Source organism: Lupinus angustifolius, chromosome LG04, assembly GCF_001865875.1.
Source record: "Lupinus angustifolius cultivar Tanjil chromosome LG04, LupAngTanjil_v1.0, whole genome shotgun sequence".
NCBI classification, from domain to species: Eukaryota; Viridiplantae; Streptophyta; class Magnoliopsida; order Fabales; family Fabaceae; genus Lupinus; species Lupinus angustifolius.
Genome location: NC_032012.1, coordinates 12,883,054 through 12,902,651, shown reverse-complemented (window position 1 = coordinate 12,902,651; position 19,598 = coordinate 12,883,054).

Genomic DNA, 19,598 nt, shown 5'->3' with positions numbered 1-19,598 from the left:
TTGAATGACCTCTAAAATGATTATGCCTCACATCTTCTAAAGAAACAACCTAGTTGACCTCTAAAAAATGATGCATCGCTTCTCTTTTCTCACACTTTCATAATCAATCATAATTCAGCTTTGATTGACCTCTAAAACATTGATGTCCAACAACTTCTAAGAAATAAAGTAATTGACTTTTCTTTCTCTCGATGTATAGAAACAACACATGTTGTGTAGAAATTAAAACATTTTGTAAAATGTAGACTCTTCGATCAAAATCTAATCACTTGACATTGAAAATGGAAAGATGATGTCGACTAGAGATGATTGAGTAAATTTCAAAATGAGAAAACACTTTTTTGAAGATGCTTGAGTTTCTCTCTTAGGTTTCTTGGAAAATTTCTCTCTTTGAAAATGTGAAAATGAGAATGGAATGATCTCTAAAAAGTTCTGAATGAAATTTTGAAAGGGTTGCATAAAACTTTAAAGTCTTTAAAACAATTATTTTTAATTTTGTATTAGTTAATCGAGTAACACTAAGTCATAATCAATTACAATAATTATCACTAACACATAATCGATCATCTATTACTAAAATATGCTTCACAACAACACTAACTCATATAAATTGTATCATAATCAATTATCCCATCATAATTTGTGCATAATTGATTATCTAGAGTGAATAACTTACTTTTTAGAAAAACACCTCAGTATAAATAAATTTTAAATATGTTAGATGAATGATATGAATGCTTAATGATTACTTACGACTCTACCCCTTCATCTTAGACTTATAAAAGATAAAATGAAATATAATACTTATTATAAGAGAATGTAAAAGGAAATAATTGCTTCTTTGTTGTCATGAATTCTTGCTTGCTTTGCCTTCAACTTTATCTTCTCCAGAACATATTTTGCGCACATTATTTGAATGCTTTTAATCTTAGAATTTCAATTTCATGTTTTGCTTACAATCTCTCCCTTTTGATGATAATAACCCTTGAACCTTGATAATTATTAAGACTTCAATGCTTGACTTTTTTAATATTGTGTAAATATCTTGATTTAAGTATGTGCTCCCCCTACATCAACTAGCATTTAGAGTCAATGGAGAATAAAGGAAACATCAAGATTATTTTGGTAACATTTTTTGTCTTCTATTTTATTGTGTTATAATTTATATGTATTGCATGAACTATTGTAAAAGTTTGGCCTCTGGAAACAAATCAAAAACAAAATAAAAGAAAATATATCAAAATAAAAATAAATATATATTGACTTAATTGTTGATCTCTTGTTGAAAATGTCGTTTAAATCCCTATAGTTTTCATTGTGAAAAAAATGTTTTGAAATAGCTAAAATTCAAGTCTTGCATAGTGTAGGTACACGACTATACATTGAGATATGACCTATGCTACGGTTGCTTCTGGAACATCACTGATGGTCGTGTGGTCCCCCACAGCCCAGACATGGCCACTTTTTCCTGACCCAAATTTAGATGATTAAGTCTTACTTTTGTCCATTATTGATTTAGCTCATAAATTTGAGATAAAACACAAGTGGTAAAAGACGATAGTGAGCATTATAGAAAAAACCAAAAGAATGCATACACTTAAGTGTGAGCAGAACACTATCAAGGAGTGAGGTGAGGACATATTTTGTGTTTTCTAACGTTTTTATTGGAAGATGTTAAATAGAGATAGTCGAGATTCGGGTGTAAGAGAAGGTTTGAATCATATTCAAATGAGGGCAATGAGCCAACATTTGTGAATGCAAGCTGCAAGAACATGGTTTTGATGAAGATAAAGCTTAAAGACTTTGGACAAGACAAATCAACTACAACAACATAAAGACTCATATTCAAATTTCAAGAAATGATCATCAAGGCTAGAGTAATCTTTTATTTTTATTTTTAGGTCCTAAGATGTTTTGAATGAGTAGAGTCTAAGTTGGGTGAACCTTGTGATAAATCTCACATAATTAGAGTATAAACATAATGCATAAGATATTTTCATACATGAAATGATTTAGGCGCATTTAGCATACATACATGATTTTGATGCATTAGTACTTGTATCATTTTTAAAATCATGCATTAATCATTCATGTTAGAGGTTCATGCAAAATTAACTAAGTCTTTTCAGAAAAAACGTTCATCGATTAAGGACATGATTAATCGATTAAGTCAGATTCTATTTTGGAATCTTGGACGTTTTTAAAGAAACGTTAATCGATGAATTGCATATTTAATCGATTATCCCCAACAGAATAGTTTGAAACTGAATGGTATTTTACCATCCTTTTCCATGGGCATACACAACAAGAAACATTTTTACACTTACAGAAACTTGATGTAAGATTGATACACGCTTTTTAAGAGGTATTTTCTGAAAAGAGTGAAAGAAACTTTCATGTGAAAAGAGAGAGTTTTGTGAATCTTTGAAAGAATTTATTTTCAAACATTGCGTGTTTTCAAATATTTTCCTTTTGCGACACATAATCATTCATATTCATCTATAAGATTGTGAGATTCATCAAATAGTAGTTTTGTTCTAAATATTAGTGTATGATTAGCACATTGTATGAGCAAGAAACTTTGTACACGTTTTTACAGTCGATTTGTAAGTTTGTTTCTTTGGGGTGCTAATGTAAACCAATGGGGCATTCTATGATTTACGAGGTGAATATGGTAATATTAGTGCCACATTTAATGTTGTTGACCTTTCTCTTTTTGTTGCAGGTGTTGAAGACTTTGATTCGAGGTCGAATTCACTCCAAGAAGGAGAGGTGATATGAAACCACCAAGGCCCATCAATATAGAAGAGCTAAGTGGGCTATGAGGGGCCATAACCCGGTCCAAAACCAAGAAAGCACACCAAACTCTCAACCTATTAGTAGAGGAAGTGGTTGAATCAACAAAGCCAAGCAAGGAGATCAAGCCCATACATTGCACCATTTTTATAGAAGTAACACAAGTTGGCTACGGCCAAGGAAGGGCTATTTGAGGCGTGTGGGAGTTCTATTTAATAAGTGAGGATTATCATGCCCACATGTAGTTTAGGATTTAATCTCTTTTCCTTTTTTGAAGAACAATTACTATTTTCCTTTTTTAGGCTTTTAAGTGGCCAAACTAATGGCTGTAATAAATGAGAATAAGGCTTATGTAATCCAGGTACAAGATATGTGTTAAAAGAGGAATGAATGTCTTCCTTTCTTGGAGAAGAGCGTGCAAACCAAGGGAAAACTTTCCATCTTGGTCCAGCCGTGAAGCCACCCTTGAAGGCAATAAAGACACCATCAATCCTTCCCTCTTTGGGAAAAGCATATGTGGATCCTCATAAGGTAACTATAAATGGCTCATCAAATCATAGAATTTGTTTCCTAATCAAGGTAGGCATGAATGTCAAGGCTAGCCATAATCCATTCTGATTTGGGGACACTAATGGCTATACAAACCTTCCTTACTTAACATAGGCGTGTGAATTACAATCAAAGATAATGGCAAAACTTTCCTTAATGGTTCAACTCATATTGGCATCCCATCATTACATTCCTTATTCATAATTAGCATGTGTGGGGCATGATCATCAAAGAAATCATACGAGGTGACTCATATGGGAAGGCATGAAGACAATTTATTTATTTTCTTATTCACTCCAAGCCTTCCAATTCAGAATATGGACACTTACTCTATGAAGATTCAATTCTCATTTCAAACTCTTGCATCAGCCGAAAAGAGTATATGAGGAATTAGATTAAGGAAAGCAATCAATGTACTTCTCATTTCAAAATTGTTGGCAAACGAAAAGAACACATGGGGGAATAGAATTAGGAAAATAATAAATGTACTTTACTACTCTTTTATCACGTGGGCAACATGGCATGGCCGAAAAGTCCTATGGCTATTTGTACTTGACTTGGTTATTGGAATAAGACAGTTCAGATTTTACTTCGAAATTTTCCATTGCTAATTGAGTTTCTCCTAGTTTCTTGGTTGAACCAAGTCCCTTTCTTATCAAGGTTCATTTCCTTGTGACAAAATTCCTTAGGCTTATCAAGCAATCTAGCTTATGGCGCCTTCACCTTTCAACCTTTTCCATGTTCTTTTATCTTCATAAAACACCAAACAATTCCACCATACACTTCCAAAACCCACGACCAAAAATCCCTTCCACAACAACATTCAACTCCCTAACCATAACCTCAAAGCAAAGTCCAAATACCTTCCACAAATCACCAAAAACCAACATTAATCAATACACAACAACCATGGCCAAAATACAACACAAAAAACCATAAAAAGGCTTCTAGAGCAAAATTTCATAATTTCTCAAAAAGGACTTACATTCAAGAACGATCAACAATTAAATTCAGAATCCTCCCAAAAGGGATTCTACTCTTTTTGGTTTTAATCCATCCAAACTGCACAACATAGCCAAAAATACCCGCTCAACCCGAGCAAAGAGAAATAAAAGCTAAAGGCAATCCTAAATTCCTAATTATGTCCTAAAATGCAAGTTAAATGCAATGCAAATGTAACATAATTTCACACTCATCACTTTCCATCATTCTTATTTTCACACCTTTTTTCCACACTTATTTTTTTTCTTTTTTATAGCTCACTTTTATTCTCACACTCTTGTTTTTCGCACAACCTTTCCTTTCTCTCCTCCTCCAACTTTTCTCTCAATCTTTGTTGATCTTCATTTACTTACTTAGGAGATAATGGAGAAAACATCACCTTTCCCCAACCTCACTTAACCACTGAAGCCGGTAAGGAGTGGGATGTGGTCTAGTCACAAGATTTACCTTTGAGACTAATCTTGAACTAACCATGTTGGCACAACTACCACTATCAATTATAAATAAGCATACCCTACCTTGGACCAAACATCTAGAATGAAAGATGGTGTCCCTTTGGTTGGTCTCATCTTCCATAACTTTATTTTCCGAAAGTTGCCTCACTAAGAAAGATTTAGCATGCGATATGACTCAGACCTTTCAAGCAAGAAGTGGCTCTGATACCATTTGATGCAAACCTCCAAGGGTGGTTTGATTTCTTTGCTGGTCATTCTTGTCTGAAACTTAGTTTGACTAACGGAATACCACTTTTATATGAATGCCCATGTTTTGTGTATGATTATAGTTGAAATGTGTATGTAATTAGTGTTTGAGCCGAATTGGTATTTATTTTTGGTTTATGAATTTTTATGTGTTTATGTTGGATAAAAGAACTTGGGAAAAGATGAAGATGGAGGTGCCACAAGAAAAGTAGCTTGATAAGCCAATGGGGTTCGCCACAAGGAAATATCCTTGATAAGAACAAGGTTAAGGTGCCACACCAATGGTGATAATCCTATGAACGCTACAAGAACTAGTCTTGATATGTTCTAAGTTATGAGCAAAACTCAACTAAATAGGAATTAATCCAAACAAATTTCAACTTAATACATTCATGATCAAAAGCATACATAAATCGGGAAATTAAGAAATTTGAAATTCTAATTAAAACATATAATTTAATGGTTTTGGTTGGAATTTAATGGTTGATTTGATTTGGCCTTGTGTGTTGGCCGAATTCTCTTAAAGTATTCAGCCATGTGCTTATTTGAATTTGACAAATTGATTGTTCCTTATCTCTTGCTTGGTTGAATTGATTAGGATGGATTTGGTCTTGAAAAGGAAAACTCATAATTGGTGAATTAATCTCTTGATCTTCGTGTTTGGTCGTGAGTTTGAATTCACACTTGAATGAGATGATTGGACTTTTATCCTTGACTTGAATACCTTGAATGCGACTTGATTACTTGCCTTTCTCGAATGATCCTTGAGTTATTTCTACGCTGATGGATTGATAGAAACTTGTCTTATTACTTGCCTATAATTGCTATCTCCTTGCTTAATTACTATGGTGATTCCACATGGTCTAGTCGTGCCCTCCTAGGACTTAACCTCTTTGCCACTATTGGACCATGTTACAAGGAATTAAAATAAATTCTAAACCCCATGTTACATGATTTTAATGAAACTAAATAAAATACTTAGACAATAATTAAAATAAATCCTAAGACTGCCCATGAGAACTATTCTCATTTATTCATGCAATAAAATAATAACTAAAAACTATCATAATTTCCTTCTAAGAATGTGGACTCCAAGTAATTCTCCTAATTTTAAGACTGTCCTCCACAAATCATAGAATACCTCATTGGTTTACATCAGGTGTGAGGTATCACCTTGGAGGAAGAGAGAAATATAGGAGAAATCCTAGGTTGTGGTCAAGATCCAAGAAGAGGTTTCGTTAGGTATACATGATTAGAAGTGGTGGGGAACCATTAGAAGCTAGGTCCAAGAGAATTCTTAGTGGAAGAAGTCTTTTGTATGAACATTTGATTTCTTCTTAGTAAAGCAAATCTCTCAAGATCAGAAGGGGTGACTAAATGTATATTGCAAGTGAGTTGGCAATCGAACCAGGATAAATCGGTTGTGTTATCTTCTCTCTTACCCTACTCTTTTACTTACATGCAATTATCATATTTTGCTTTATTTGATTGCATTCATATAGAGATCATTGAATAAGTGAATATCCTCTATTAATCAATTTCATTAATTTGTTTAAGTATATATTAGATCAGATTAATCATTGTTTCCTTACTGCATCAAGAACCAAAAGATTTTCCAGAAAACCAACAGGTTAATTGATTAAGCCTTCTCTTAATTGATTAACTTCAGCTTTCTGTTAATTGATTAACCAATTATTTAATCGATTAAAATCAGTTATTTTTAAGATTATCTTTTATAATTCGAATTGATTTTAATCGTTACTTGAACCACCTATTCACCCTCTCTAGGTGAAGTAAGAGCCATTATTAACCAACAACATTTTATAAGGTTTCTATGACAGAAAGCGAACCAATTCCATGTATAGATGAAACAGAGAAGCAATGAACTTTAAGAGGAAAGGTGGAGAAAATAAAGAATATATGATACTAGGAAGGCCACAAGGCAGATGGAATGAATCAAACTCAACATTCCACCCTTCCAAGAGAGGAATGACCTAGAGTCATACTTGGAGTGAGCTAAAAATTTCCCTTGTGTTCTAGCTTAACAGCTACACAAAAGAACAAATGGTGACATTCTTAATTATGACATTTTTAAATTATTTTTTAATATTAAAATATAATTATTAATTTAATATAATTAAATGACATAAAATAATTTATATTTTAAATATACAATTTTTTTATTTGAATAAGATGAACTAACGAGAGAAATAGGTAATTACCTACAGATCAATGAGAAAAAGGCCACTTAGCATAAGTTGACTAGATGAATCGGTTAGCAGTGACACATTAGAGGAAGGACACATATATGAAGCAAGATAGTTGTTGCAAAAGACGAGGACGACACAGTCAGGGAGACATGAACAATCAAGGAACTCTGCACTATCGAGCGACGTGAGTTTAGTCTAGAATTTTGTTAAGCTGCAAAGCAAATGCCAAAGATTATGCCATTGTAATGTCCAAAACGCACAAAAAGTGACACTATCGGTTTTGGTGTGTCTTTAAATGCTAATAATTATGTATTTAGCGGTTGCTCCTTCATATATATGGCCAATGATGGCTTGATGATTAGTGTATTAGAATTAGGGGTGGCAATGTGGGCTGGCCCGGCCCGGCCCGGCCCAGCCTGTCATTGGCTCGCCAAAATAAGGGCTGGCCCGGCCCGTATTGTTAAAAGGGCTCAAAATGCCAGCCCGACCCATATTTTGCAGGGCTGGCAGGCTGACGGGCTGGCATGTTTTCCCTAAAAAATGTACATAATTAAAACTTTTAGACAAAAAATAATCAACAAACTTGATAGATGTCTTTTAAAACAAAAAATCACAAACATAAGTCTACAGTATTACAATAACAACATAACATCTTAGCTTAAAACTTGTAAATTCTAAAGAAGAAACCAGTTGCCACGCCCCTCGCACAGGCTACTAAAACGGGCTACTAAAACGGGCTACTAAAACGGGCTGAATATGGGTTTTTGGGCTAAAATCCTCAGCCCGGCCCGCTAAAAATAGCCATCCGAACGGGCTGGCCCGACGGGCCAAGCCCATATTGCCACCCCTAATTAGTATTTCAGCAAAATGATGACCAACGGTTAATCTGATGGTAGCGATGATTACATAGTGATTATGGAAGGTTTCTTTTTCATGATTTCGAGGCACAAAGTTTTGGACTTCTATTTTTGTCATCTCTTTTGTTATTTTTCTAGACACTTTTTATCCCCTTTTGTCTCTCCGTTTTTGTGAATTTTGTCGTTTCTCCAACCCCTCTATTTATAGTTTTTTGTACCACCTCAATAATTCAAAATTAAAATAAATAAAAAACTAAATAATTATTTTGAAACAGCTAATTTATTTTAGAGTTAATTACGCTGACACCCCCAGAGTTTTAGTGAAATTAGACAAACCACCCCTCACTTTTTTATACATACACAAATCTCCCCTAGTTTTATACTTTCATTACACTGATCACCTCTACAAGAGAAATAAGTGTAACTTTTTAAATTAAAAATGTGATAAATGCAATTAAGTTAAACAAAACATCGTATACTATGAGGAAAAATCCAAATAATATACAAATCAATGTATCTCTATTATTTTTTATTACAAAATGTATCAACAATTATAAAGAGATATTGTTTAAATTGCTCTTATACTATATCGTAAAGAGATATTTTTTATTCAAAAGATTGCACTTATTTCTCATGCAGGAGTGTTCCGTGTAATGAAAGTATAAAATTATGGGGTTCATGTAGGTGTTGAAAATTGAGAGGTGGTTTGTGTAATTTCATTAAAACTCAAGAGATATTAGTGTAAGTTATTCTTTATTTTATGTAAGTAAAACTGAAACCGTCAATTTAAAATTTGAAACTATTAGAAAATAAACGATCATTGGTTATGACTCGAAGATAAAATTGATTTTGGTACATCTAAAAGTTGTTTTTTTTATTAAATTATTTTTTCAAAGAATATCTACAAAAAAAATAATGCATAGTTGGATAAAAAAAAATGTTTTATTCAGCTTTAAAAATCAGGAGAATATCCTTTTTAGATAAAAAATCATTTGTGACTCTACAAAATCCTCAAAATTATAAAAATATTAGTAAATGGTTAAAATAATTACATGAATTTAAAAAATCACAAAATTGACTAGAATGTTTTTTTTTGTTTTTTTTTTAATTTTTATATCTTGATTTTGTGTCAAAAAATAATAAAACCGGGTATGACAAAATTAGGTGTTCACAAGATTTTTAGATAGTTAACTTGTTTGAGGAAAATTACTTAGTGTCACAATCAAAAACTCCCTACATTAGAAAGCTAGAATAAAAGCTTAAATAAAAGGAGTTAGAGATAGAAGATTTGACAACATATTATACTAGTTCACCTAATATCATAGGTAATGTCCAATTTCCTGGAAGCACCACGATTTCACTATAATCCAACACTAATTACTACCACAAGTTTTTACACTTGACCTCTATAGGCTCAACAACTCGAGTATTGTTTGCACATCTAGCTTCTCTAGGCTCAAAACCTCGAGTATTGTTTGCACATCTAGCTTCTCTAGGCTCCACACTAAATAATGGTTTGTTTTAAAAAGAGATTACAAATTGAACATGTTTTCATCACACTACAAAGTGAAATAAATATGAAAGAGAAATACTACAAACTTAATAGCAAATGAATAAACATAAATGTTCAATTTAGCTCATTTTTATTTACAAGAGATGAACAAAATGTTCGAAATAAATGAGAATTTGAATGCATTTAAGAAATTTCTATCTTGTTACTATAGTCGTTGAAGTAAGAACTTTCCTTTTGCAGTAATGAAGTTCTTTTTGGTTTCTACAAAAGTAAATGGACCAGTTGAGTTTTCTACTTTAGATAGTTCCTTTATAGTTTTTCAAATCAATTGAGTCTTCATATATTTTTATGAGTCTTTAACTTCATTATTGTGAATACCCAATTTCGTCCGGGGTCTTTTTTTAAAACTTTAAGGAGTTCGAGGGACTGGGTTACAATTAAAAACACTCACAGGACTAAGTAAAAATTACCTTAAGACTCTTCGTTAACCTTAACCCTAAATCTAAGTGAGTCTATAAATAACCCCACTTAGCACTAACCCATCAGCCCCAACATTTTGAAAAAAAATATTCAGCAGCTATTGCAATAAAAGAAAAAAAAGAGGATAAGAGGCGTATGAAATAGAAAAAAGGAGGATTTTGGAAGTAAGCATATAACAGGAACCTAAGCAATCCCTTTCTTTGTGACTATCCTTCATTAGCTAAGCAATACCATCACGTCCTTTTCTTGTTTCAATTCACTATCTCCTATTATTTTTATTTTCTTCTATTTGTTGTTGTTCACTGCCATATACACGTATTTTGCTAATTAACATTGTCATATGTACATACCCATTTAACTACACTTGTTATCTCATATTCATTTTACACATTCATTATTACAATGAACCACAAGCTTAGTGAAAGAGTATTTCAAACCCAAACATTGAAACCCTTTCTCTTTCCATTGTTATTTCGTGTACTGCCATTTCATTTTTGTAGTTTTTATGTAGATTATATTATATTATATTTTTATTTCTTTATTTGTTAGTTATCTTGTTTGGTCTACTGGTAGTTTTATTCCTATGATAATTTAAGAGTATTATATTAGGCTTTTTTGGTTTCATTTGTTTATTTCTTATTTATTTATGTATGTTTCATTTATTTCTTATTTCATTTGCTGTGGCTATTTGTATACTTAATTTATTTTCATACTTTATGTTTTTAGTCACTTGTAAATCCTTTAAAGCTATCATAATAAAGTAAAAAAAATATGTATGATTTTATCAATGACTCTATTTTTACTCGAGCATAAAAATAGAGTTTAAGGTAAGAAATTGGGAGAACGGTGAACGAACCGAACCATATCTTCCTTTCCTTTCGAATAGAAAGCGGTGAGTGGTTATCGTACTACCTCTTCTTTCTAGGGTAATAAGATTGGTGGTAGATGGTCAGTGTCGTCCGTATCTTCTAAAGTCTTATCCAACTTTTAATAAAGGATTCATTTTTGACAAATTTCAAAAAAGTAATCAATTATTCATCAATGTCATTTCTTGTAAATATAAAAAAGTCGTCAATAATTAATATGTCATATTTATTTAAACCATCACTAAATAAGATACTCTTTTTTTGAAATTATATTTAGTATTTGAATTAAGAATCACAATCATTAATATTTTATGACATGAAACTTCGAAATAATAAAAAAAAATTATAAAATTAATCAAGTGAGAGAAAAATATTTTTTAAGTGCTAAGGTTAGAGAAAGAGTATCAACTTGAGTATTATGTTATTATCATGTTAGTAGGAAAGCGGTAAGCGGTTGTCGTACTGCATATTCTTTCTCTCTAATAAGGATAAGACAATATATATCAAGTCCTTATCTCATTATCATATTTAATAAAAAAGCGGTGAGCGGTTGTCGTACTGCCTCTTCTTTTATTTAAAATGGGTAAAGTGATGTAGGACAAAGTTGTATCTCCCTCCTTAACCTTATCAACTGACAATTTGAGCCCGTTTTTTATTATCATGTTAGTAAGAAAGCGGTGAGTGGTTGTCGTACTACCTCTTCTTTCTCACTAATATGGATAAGATGATATAAGTCAAACCACTTTTCATTAACTAAAATCAATCAACACACAAATGTTTTCTACTTAAGAACTACGTAAATCTTGATTTCCCTATTGCACCCGGGGATACGTAGGAGCAGGATGAACTCTTGTCAGACACAAAAATAAAAAATAAAAACTTTTTCTTGTAAATAATTAATTGATTTAACAAGCTTTAGGGTATATCTAATTCCATGTGATTATTGCGGGTACCGTTTGATAACGGGGTGCTAATACCTTCCCCGATTCGTAACTGATTCCCGAGTCCAGAGATCTAGTTCAAAGGCCAAGTCTTTCCAATATTTGGGCGTCGAAAGGGTTTTCTACGTTTTGACCGCAAAAACGTGGTGGCGACTCCAAATTAGTCGTGTGATCGGTGTTCGGTCAAAAATCGGGGCACGACAATCATTATTTAACTATGTTGACTCTATGTTTTTGTTTGGTTGATATCTTCAAATATTGATTCTAAATTTTATTGATTTCTCACAATATGTGTTGTTGTTACACTAGGGCTTTATTAGGGGAAAGCAGGACCTGACTCTAAATTCTCACCCGGTATGGCTCGATCATAATCAGGCTCGAACAAGGTCAAGTTTCATTGGATCTAAGGTCAAGTTCGGGTTCAAAGATTAGACCCGACCTATATTTAGGGTCGGGCAGGAACCAAACATTACATGTCCCTCCCTGCCCGACCAGTCCCATGGTTACCCACTCATCATGTTTGTATGTGTCTCTATTCAAATGTGTACAGAGTAATGTCACATTTTTTGTCGAAAGTATCATTAATTCTCTAATTTTTCATTATATATACATGATTAATAATATAAATATATACATATTTCATTTTATATTTCAAATAACAAATTCATAATAATAAATAATATTGAGAATACTTTATTGTGTATGCATTATATTTAATTGATTCTAGGGTCGGGTTCAAAAAAATTACCCGACCAATATTTAAGGTCGGGTAAGGACAAGCATTAACCCATCTCAACTCAACCCATGCTCACCCCTAGGCTCTATACTTCACATAGAGGGTGGGTGAGTAGGTTGTTTAATACATGATTACCATTGTTCGATTTATCAAAGATTCTACAAAGTTCCTCACTATTTAATCGACTAACTCTAGAACTTAATCGATTAATCAATTCTTGTTTCTTGAAAAACAGTTTTCTTTAATTACGAAGATTACCAAGATTCAACAAAACTTGTATGCACTCTTTATAAATGTTAACACACATTTAATGTACATAACATAATATGCAAATAACACAGAATGATATGAATGTCAAGTTAAGTAAATCAAACAATACGAAAATGTAAAGAGTTAAGGGTTAAGAAGAATAAGATGATGACTTTTATCCTGGTTCGTTTGTTTGTCCACATGCAAACTACATCTAGGCCTCCATTTTGATTTTGGGAGATTTTCTTCACTATGGAAATCAATGTTTTATGAACACACTTCCACCAAGACAATCTTGGACTTCAAGTTTCTAATGGTTTTTCTTCACTCACTTCTAATGGCTCCTAAACACTTCTAATGAACAACTCAACTACTTCTAACTTCTCCTACCAAGATTCTTGTTAGTGAACCTAGCTTCTAATGGCAACCATCCACTTCTAACCAGGGTTTTCCCAAACTTTTTCTCTTCTACTTGGTGATACCACATACCTAAGAGAAATGTTTATGCCAAGGTCTATATGTATACAAAAACAAGTTATTGCACCTAAGATGTGCTGAATATACACCCTTACAAAATCTAAGATCCCTTCTACAAGTCTCAAAAACTCAGAGTATAGAAATGTGTAATACAAGGTTTCTTTACAAAAGATTTGATAATGTGAATCTTGAAATCTTCTCTAACGATTCATGAAGTTTTATTTTCTCCTTTTTCTCTCTTTTGCAGAAACACTTAGGAAAATCTCTCTTTTGATATGAAAGTGTTTGAACAAATCTGATTTACGCATAACTCTCTAAATGATCTGAAATATATGAATCAATAGTGCAAATGAGAAAAATTGGTTTACTATACAATTATGTTTTCTAGTATAGTTAATCGATTAACTAAACCTTAATCGATTTAGGGTTTCCTAAAAAGCTACTTTAATATGATATGAACCTCTTACATGATTTGTAAAAGTATGATGCATGACTTTGAGTGATATATGATTTAAAACTCTATTTAATGCATCAAAATCATGTGATCATGTATTTATGCATATACATGTAAATCATGTATGTATGCATGTAACTCTCATTTTAGTTATGATAAATTTTAGGTTGTCAGACTTCCATAAAGGTTCACCTAGCCTAGACTCTATCCAATCAAACATCTTAAGACCTAAGAAAATATAAAAACACTTAGCCTCTAGATCTTCTTGAATGCTTGATCTTGAGTGAACTTAAGCTTGTCCTTGAACTTTGTCTACAGCTTTGTCGTCAATGATTGTCTACAACTTTGTCTGCAGCTTTGTCTTCAATCTTTGTTGTCAAACTTTATCTTCATCAAAATTCATGTGATGCATACTTGCATATACAATCTGCTTATTGATACATGATTGCATTTACATGTTTGAGTGCAAGTATTCATGTTGAATGATATGTTGAATCTTGTTGAGCTGTATTCAATTGTTGAACACAGACGAGTCATAAACTTAGAAAGGACTTGAGCACAAACAAGTCAATTTTCATAAACTATGAAAATAGACGTGTGTGTATATATATATATATATAATTTTGAAGATAATGTTCCATCAATTTAAACATTTCCTTGTACTTGTTTGATTTTCTACACACCTAAAATATCATTAGATTAGAATGTTTGGATTGTTGATTATAATCTTACTCAATTTATTTGGAACCATCAAAACATAGGAGAAGATTACATCTAGCAGAAAGAAAAGATGAAGTGGAGAAGATTACAATCTCACTCAATTTGTTTGGATTGTTGATTAGAATGTATTCTAGATATCTGAGGTCTTCATAATGAACTACACACTTTAGTGGAGAAGATTACATCTAGCAGAAAGAAAAGATGAAGTTGTTTTTGAAATCCATTAACTTTGATATATGAGATATCATCAAACATGGTTCATATATCCAACAAATGATAAAATACAACCTATGACTAGAAGAGAAAATGTTAACTCAATGCTAATGCCAGATATGCTATCATGTGCGCATTAAGCAAAGACGAGCTTGAAAATTATGTGAAACTCGTCCAAAGAATCCTTAATACTATAGTTTTAGGGGAGACTAACTATGTTTGATATGTCTAGTTATAAGTTGGTAATAAAACTTATTATGTAGAAACACATATGATAAGGTTGAACATGATTAATGGAAGGTAAGAAATTGAATGGTGGATTTCGAATGGTGCCACAACCAAAGATGGTTGATGAACCATTGGTTTGATGCTACAAAGGGCATTATCCTCACGATAATTCCTTAAATTGATTCAACTAAGAACCAAGAGAACATTCCTCACAATATACACTAAGAAATAGTTTAAGAAAAATATTTAAGTTGTTTGATTCAAAAAACTTGGCTACATATAAAGGGAAGTTACCTAGACAAGATGATAGCCCATACAAAAGGAAATGTAATTTCTAAGAAGCCTTAAATGCCTTGCTTCCGCTAAGTGCCTTTAGGCTAGAAGGTTCAAGAACTACTTATTCAAAATAGGGATTACAATTATTCTAGAAATTGTGAGAAAACTTTAACGCCGATCTCACACATGGCGAAGCCGTGTGGGTGCACATTGATTATGTGTCATGGTTTGGGAACCAACATGACCTGGCCGTGTTCCAGAACAAGGCCATGTCGGCCAAACAACCTTCCTTGGTCTCTTAGTGATGTTTGTTCTTTTATTTGCTCATACAAAGGTTTTTCTTGGTGCTTGTAGACCCTAGATTGGCTATGTGTTGCTTGTCTTAGTCTCTTTTATAACCTGATCTTGCAAGGATCACATCATCCCCCTTCTTGAAAATGATATATCCTTAAATCTAGTAATCCTTTACCTATATCAAAAGGTAGGTGCATGAATGATAACTCAAATGAAATCCTTAAGCATTCACCTTCCAAGCTAACCTTCACAAGAACTTTGAAGTTGGTTATGTTCTTTGTTGGTTCAACATCTTTCACTGTGGACATCATCTCGTGATCTATCATTATCTTCCACTTGTGATCATGGGTATTGTCCTTTAGGTTGTACCTATTCTCAATACAATAATAACAAAAATAATCTTTAAATTGATGCTTTTGAAGAACGTTCGAACATTCATTGAAGTCGTTAAAGCTCATCTGTAAAAGGAAGAGGAATATCAAGATACTAACACAATATAAGAATACGATAAAATAAAAATCAAGTGCATAAAAACTCTATAAAAATACATTCTTGTACACAAATTCTATTTGTATAAAATTATAACTTAAATTCGTTGTAATATATTTGCAAGAGACAAACTAAGCTAAGAGTGGGGAAGAGAGAAAAATCTAAGAGTATACTATTATAAATATTAAAATATCTTTTCTTAGTGAGTCATAGAGTCGGGTGGTCTTACTTTTTCATACCCGAACGTAGTGATTTCTTAAAGATCAACACACCTACAACATTGAGTATGTAGAGCCTAGATAGGCTTGGTATGTAAAAAATACTTAATTATGTTTAGGGCCTAAAGAGGCTTGAACTAGGAAGAATATTTGGTTGTTAAAGCCTCAAGAGACTTGACATATCTATCGAAGAGGTGTTGAATACCTATAAGTTATTTGGGAAATAATGAAAATCATTTTAGGTGAAGAAACTTGACACATTTATTGAGAATGAATCAATATAAAAATGTTTATATATGTTATTTTCTCCATTCCTAAACTCTTTATTGCTTTCAATTATTACTAACTGCAGGGACTTGAACTTGTTATTAGCTAAGATTTTCATAACAATTTATATATGACATAACTTTATAATGTAAAAAAGTTTTTATGAGGAATATTTTTAAAACTTAACAAACACAATTTAAACATCTTTCTTATGTTAGTATGTGCTAACTTCATGTGTTTAAAGGTGGGAGCACATCTACTATCCCATATAGTGTGTCACTATGTGTACCATTAATTGTGATTGATTGAAAAATGTATTTAGTTTAAAATTTTAATAATTAAGTATTTTTTTGACCAATCACAAGCAGTGACACATAGAGTGGCCCTCCCCTAAAAGGCAGAAGCAGTGTATCAAATTGCAGACCGCATCACGCGATGCGGCCGCAATATTGCGGTTGCGGTAACCGCCGCAATTGCGGTGTGATCCTGATTCACAGTGATGCGACCGCAACAGGCCGCGATGCAACCGCATCAAACCGCATTTGGACCGCATCGGGCCGCAACGGAACCGCATCAGGCCGCATCAGGCCGCATCGATGTCAAAAACATGTTTTTTCTCACAAAATAATTCACACCGTAATCCGCATCGCAGTGGTCGCAATGACCACAATCGCAGTAACCGCAACCACTATCGCGACCGCAACCGCAATTTAAAATACTGGGCAGAAGATGAAAATATTGGGTTGCCCCTGCATAGTAAGCTGATCAGATTGATGAAGAAGAGGAAAGACCTCAAGTGATAAGAAAAATAAAAGGGCATAAGAGACCTCAAGACCTCCTAAAGTGTCTCTTGCCAAAATCCATACACCAAGGAAAGTGTTTGTTGTTGAAACTCCAAGGCCTCCAAAACCAATGAGTGTAGAGATTGCCAGCATTTTTATGGAAAAAAAACTCTGGCCTCGTGTGCTACAAAAGCTTCTGAGCCTACCACAAAGGACAAGGGTATATGAGTTATCATATAATCTGCCTTTCGGGTACCCAAGAAAGGGAGAACAACCTTTCAAAGGAAAAGACTAGCTTTGCAACTATCCTTTGGTTTTTCTAACCTTCCCTGTTCAAGAACAGATCACCTATACTAAAATATGTCCTCATTTCATTTCATGTCCCACCCAATTAAAAAGTCTCATTTAAATATAAAAACATTTCTTAAAATTAAAAACAAATATATTTTTTATTACTTAATGTAATGTCATTGGATAGAGATAAGGGACATAGGTTTTTAGAATAGAGAACCCTTGTTCCCTCTTCATCCAGGTACCATATTTCTTATAGTGTGAACCTTTTATAATTCAAACTCTATAATCCTTAACCCAAACCCATATCTTAGACTCTTACAACTAGGTTCATACTCTTTCAAAAAAATCAGACTCTTCTTTATTACTGGAGAGAAAAGTTATTGATTTTGCACATAATTTCAAGGAGAGAAATGTCATATCATTATCTATAATGGATAAAAGTGTCACATTATATTGTCTATTTCCTTTAGTTTTGATGTGTTTCGCTCTCCATTAATGGGGAGGATCCTCACCCCCTAGAATATTGGTTCTGAAATCTGAGAATGAGACACAAGAGAATAATGTATTTCCTCATGCAAGGAGATAACATATCTCTCTTCGCTAGTAAAAGTATGACATGTATACTATTTTGTTTAGTTTTAGAATTTTTTTTTTATAGAAAATGGTGAACTAGGACACATGTCATGATTTCAGTGACACAAGGAAATAACTTATCTCCTTATACCAGCAAGAAGATACTTTATTCTCGAGACACAATCTCCCAGAACCTCCTCAACCTTAATTTTTTGCATCTTCAGCTGCAACTGTCGACATTCCAGATCCATCCATCAAGAAAAGAGAAGCGATACAAATAGTGCTTCAAAATGTAAACACTCCTTTGGAACAGTAGCATGACTTCTAGATCAAAATGATGGCTCAACTGGCAGGCATGCAGAAGAGGTTGAAAGACTTCTTTAGACCCTAGAGTCTTTGGAGCCGCATCCATTGTCCTAAATGTGTATCATTTCATGTACATCTTCATTTTTATTTATCATAAAATATAAAATTAATATATATTAAATTCATATTTTACTTTTTGACCCATGAAAATAAAAAGTGTATGGAATGATACATATCTTGAGATATGTGAGGTACTCCATAGGAGTCTAAGGTTTATTTTCTTTTTACCTTAGTCAAACAATGTACTATTTATTTATGATGTTTAATTCCACAATTTCTATACTTTGACTTTTATTAATGAATTTCAGTTTTTACATTATCTCTTTATTTATCGTTTTTGTCCTTATTTTTTTTAATGATGTCAATAAGGGGGAGAAGTTTATTATGTTTTTTTTTCAGTGTAAAAATTGATATGTCTAAAAATCTAATATTTTAATGAGGGATGATATAATGATAAAAGTGGAGAATGTTGAAAGTTTTTATGTAATATACTTTGATATTTCTATAGAGAGGATTCGTTTCTTCCCATGTTTGCTCTGACACATATTTTTAAAAGTATCAAACTTTATAACCAAATATATTTGATACTTCATATACTCTCATTTAAATTCATCTTTTATTTCTGCACATGTTTGATATCACGATATACTTTATGGATTTAATATATATATACCAACCGTATAGGTAGATTTTACATTGTTAATAAATCATTCATCATTTATATGTTAATCATCATTGATTCTCCAATAAAAGTAATACAAATTAATGGTGAATAATGTACTGATATTATAAAAAGCTTAATACTAGTAGTGGATAGATTTTAAAACTTCAAGGTAACATGTGTTCTAATATTAGACAAATTGTTTCTATGATACTAATGTATAATATCAGGGGAACCATTAAGCTTTTACTATTTTATCTGTTTGTCAGGGGAACCATTAAGCTTTTACTATTTTATCTGTTTGAATATATATTTTCCATATTCAATAAAATCAAAGCAATTATTAGTCATCTTTTGTTATGATTACAAATAAATGAAGTAAGATA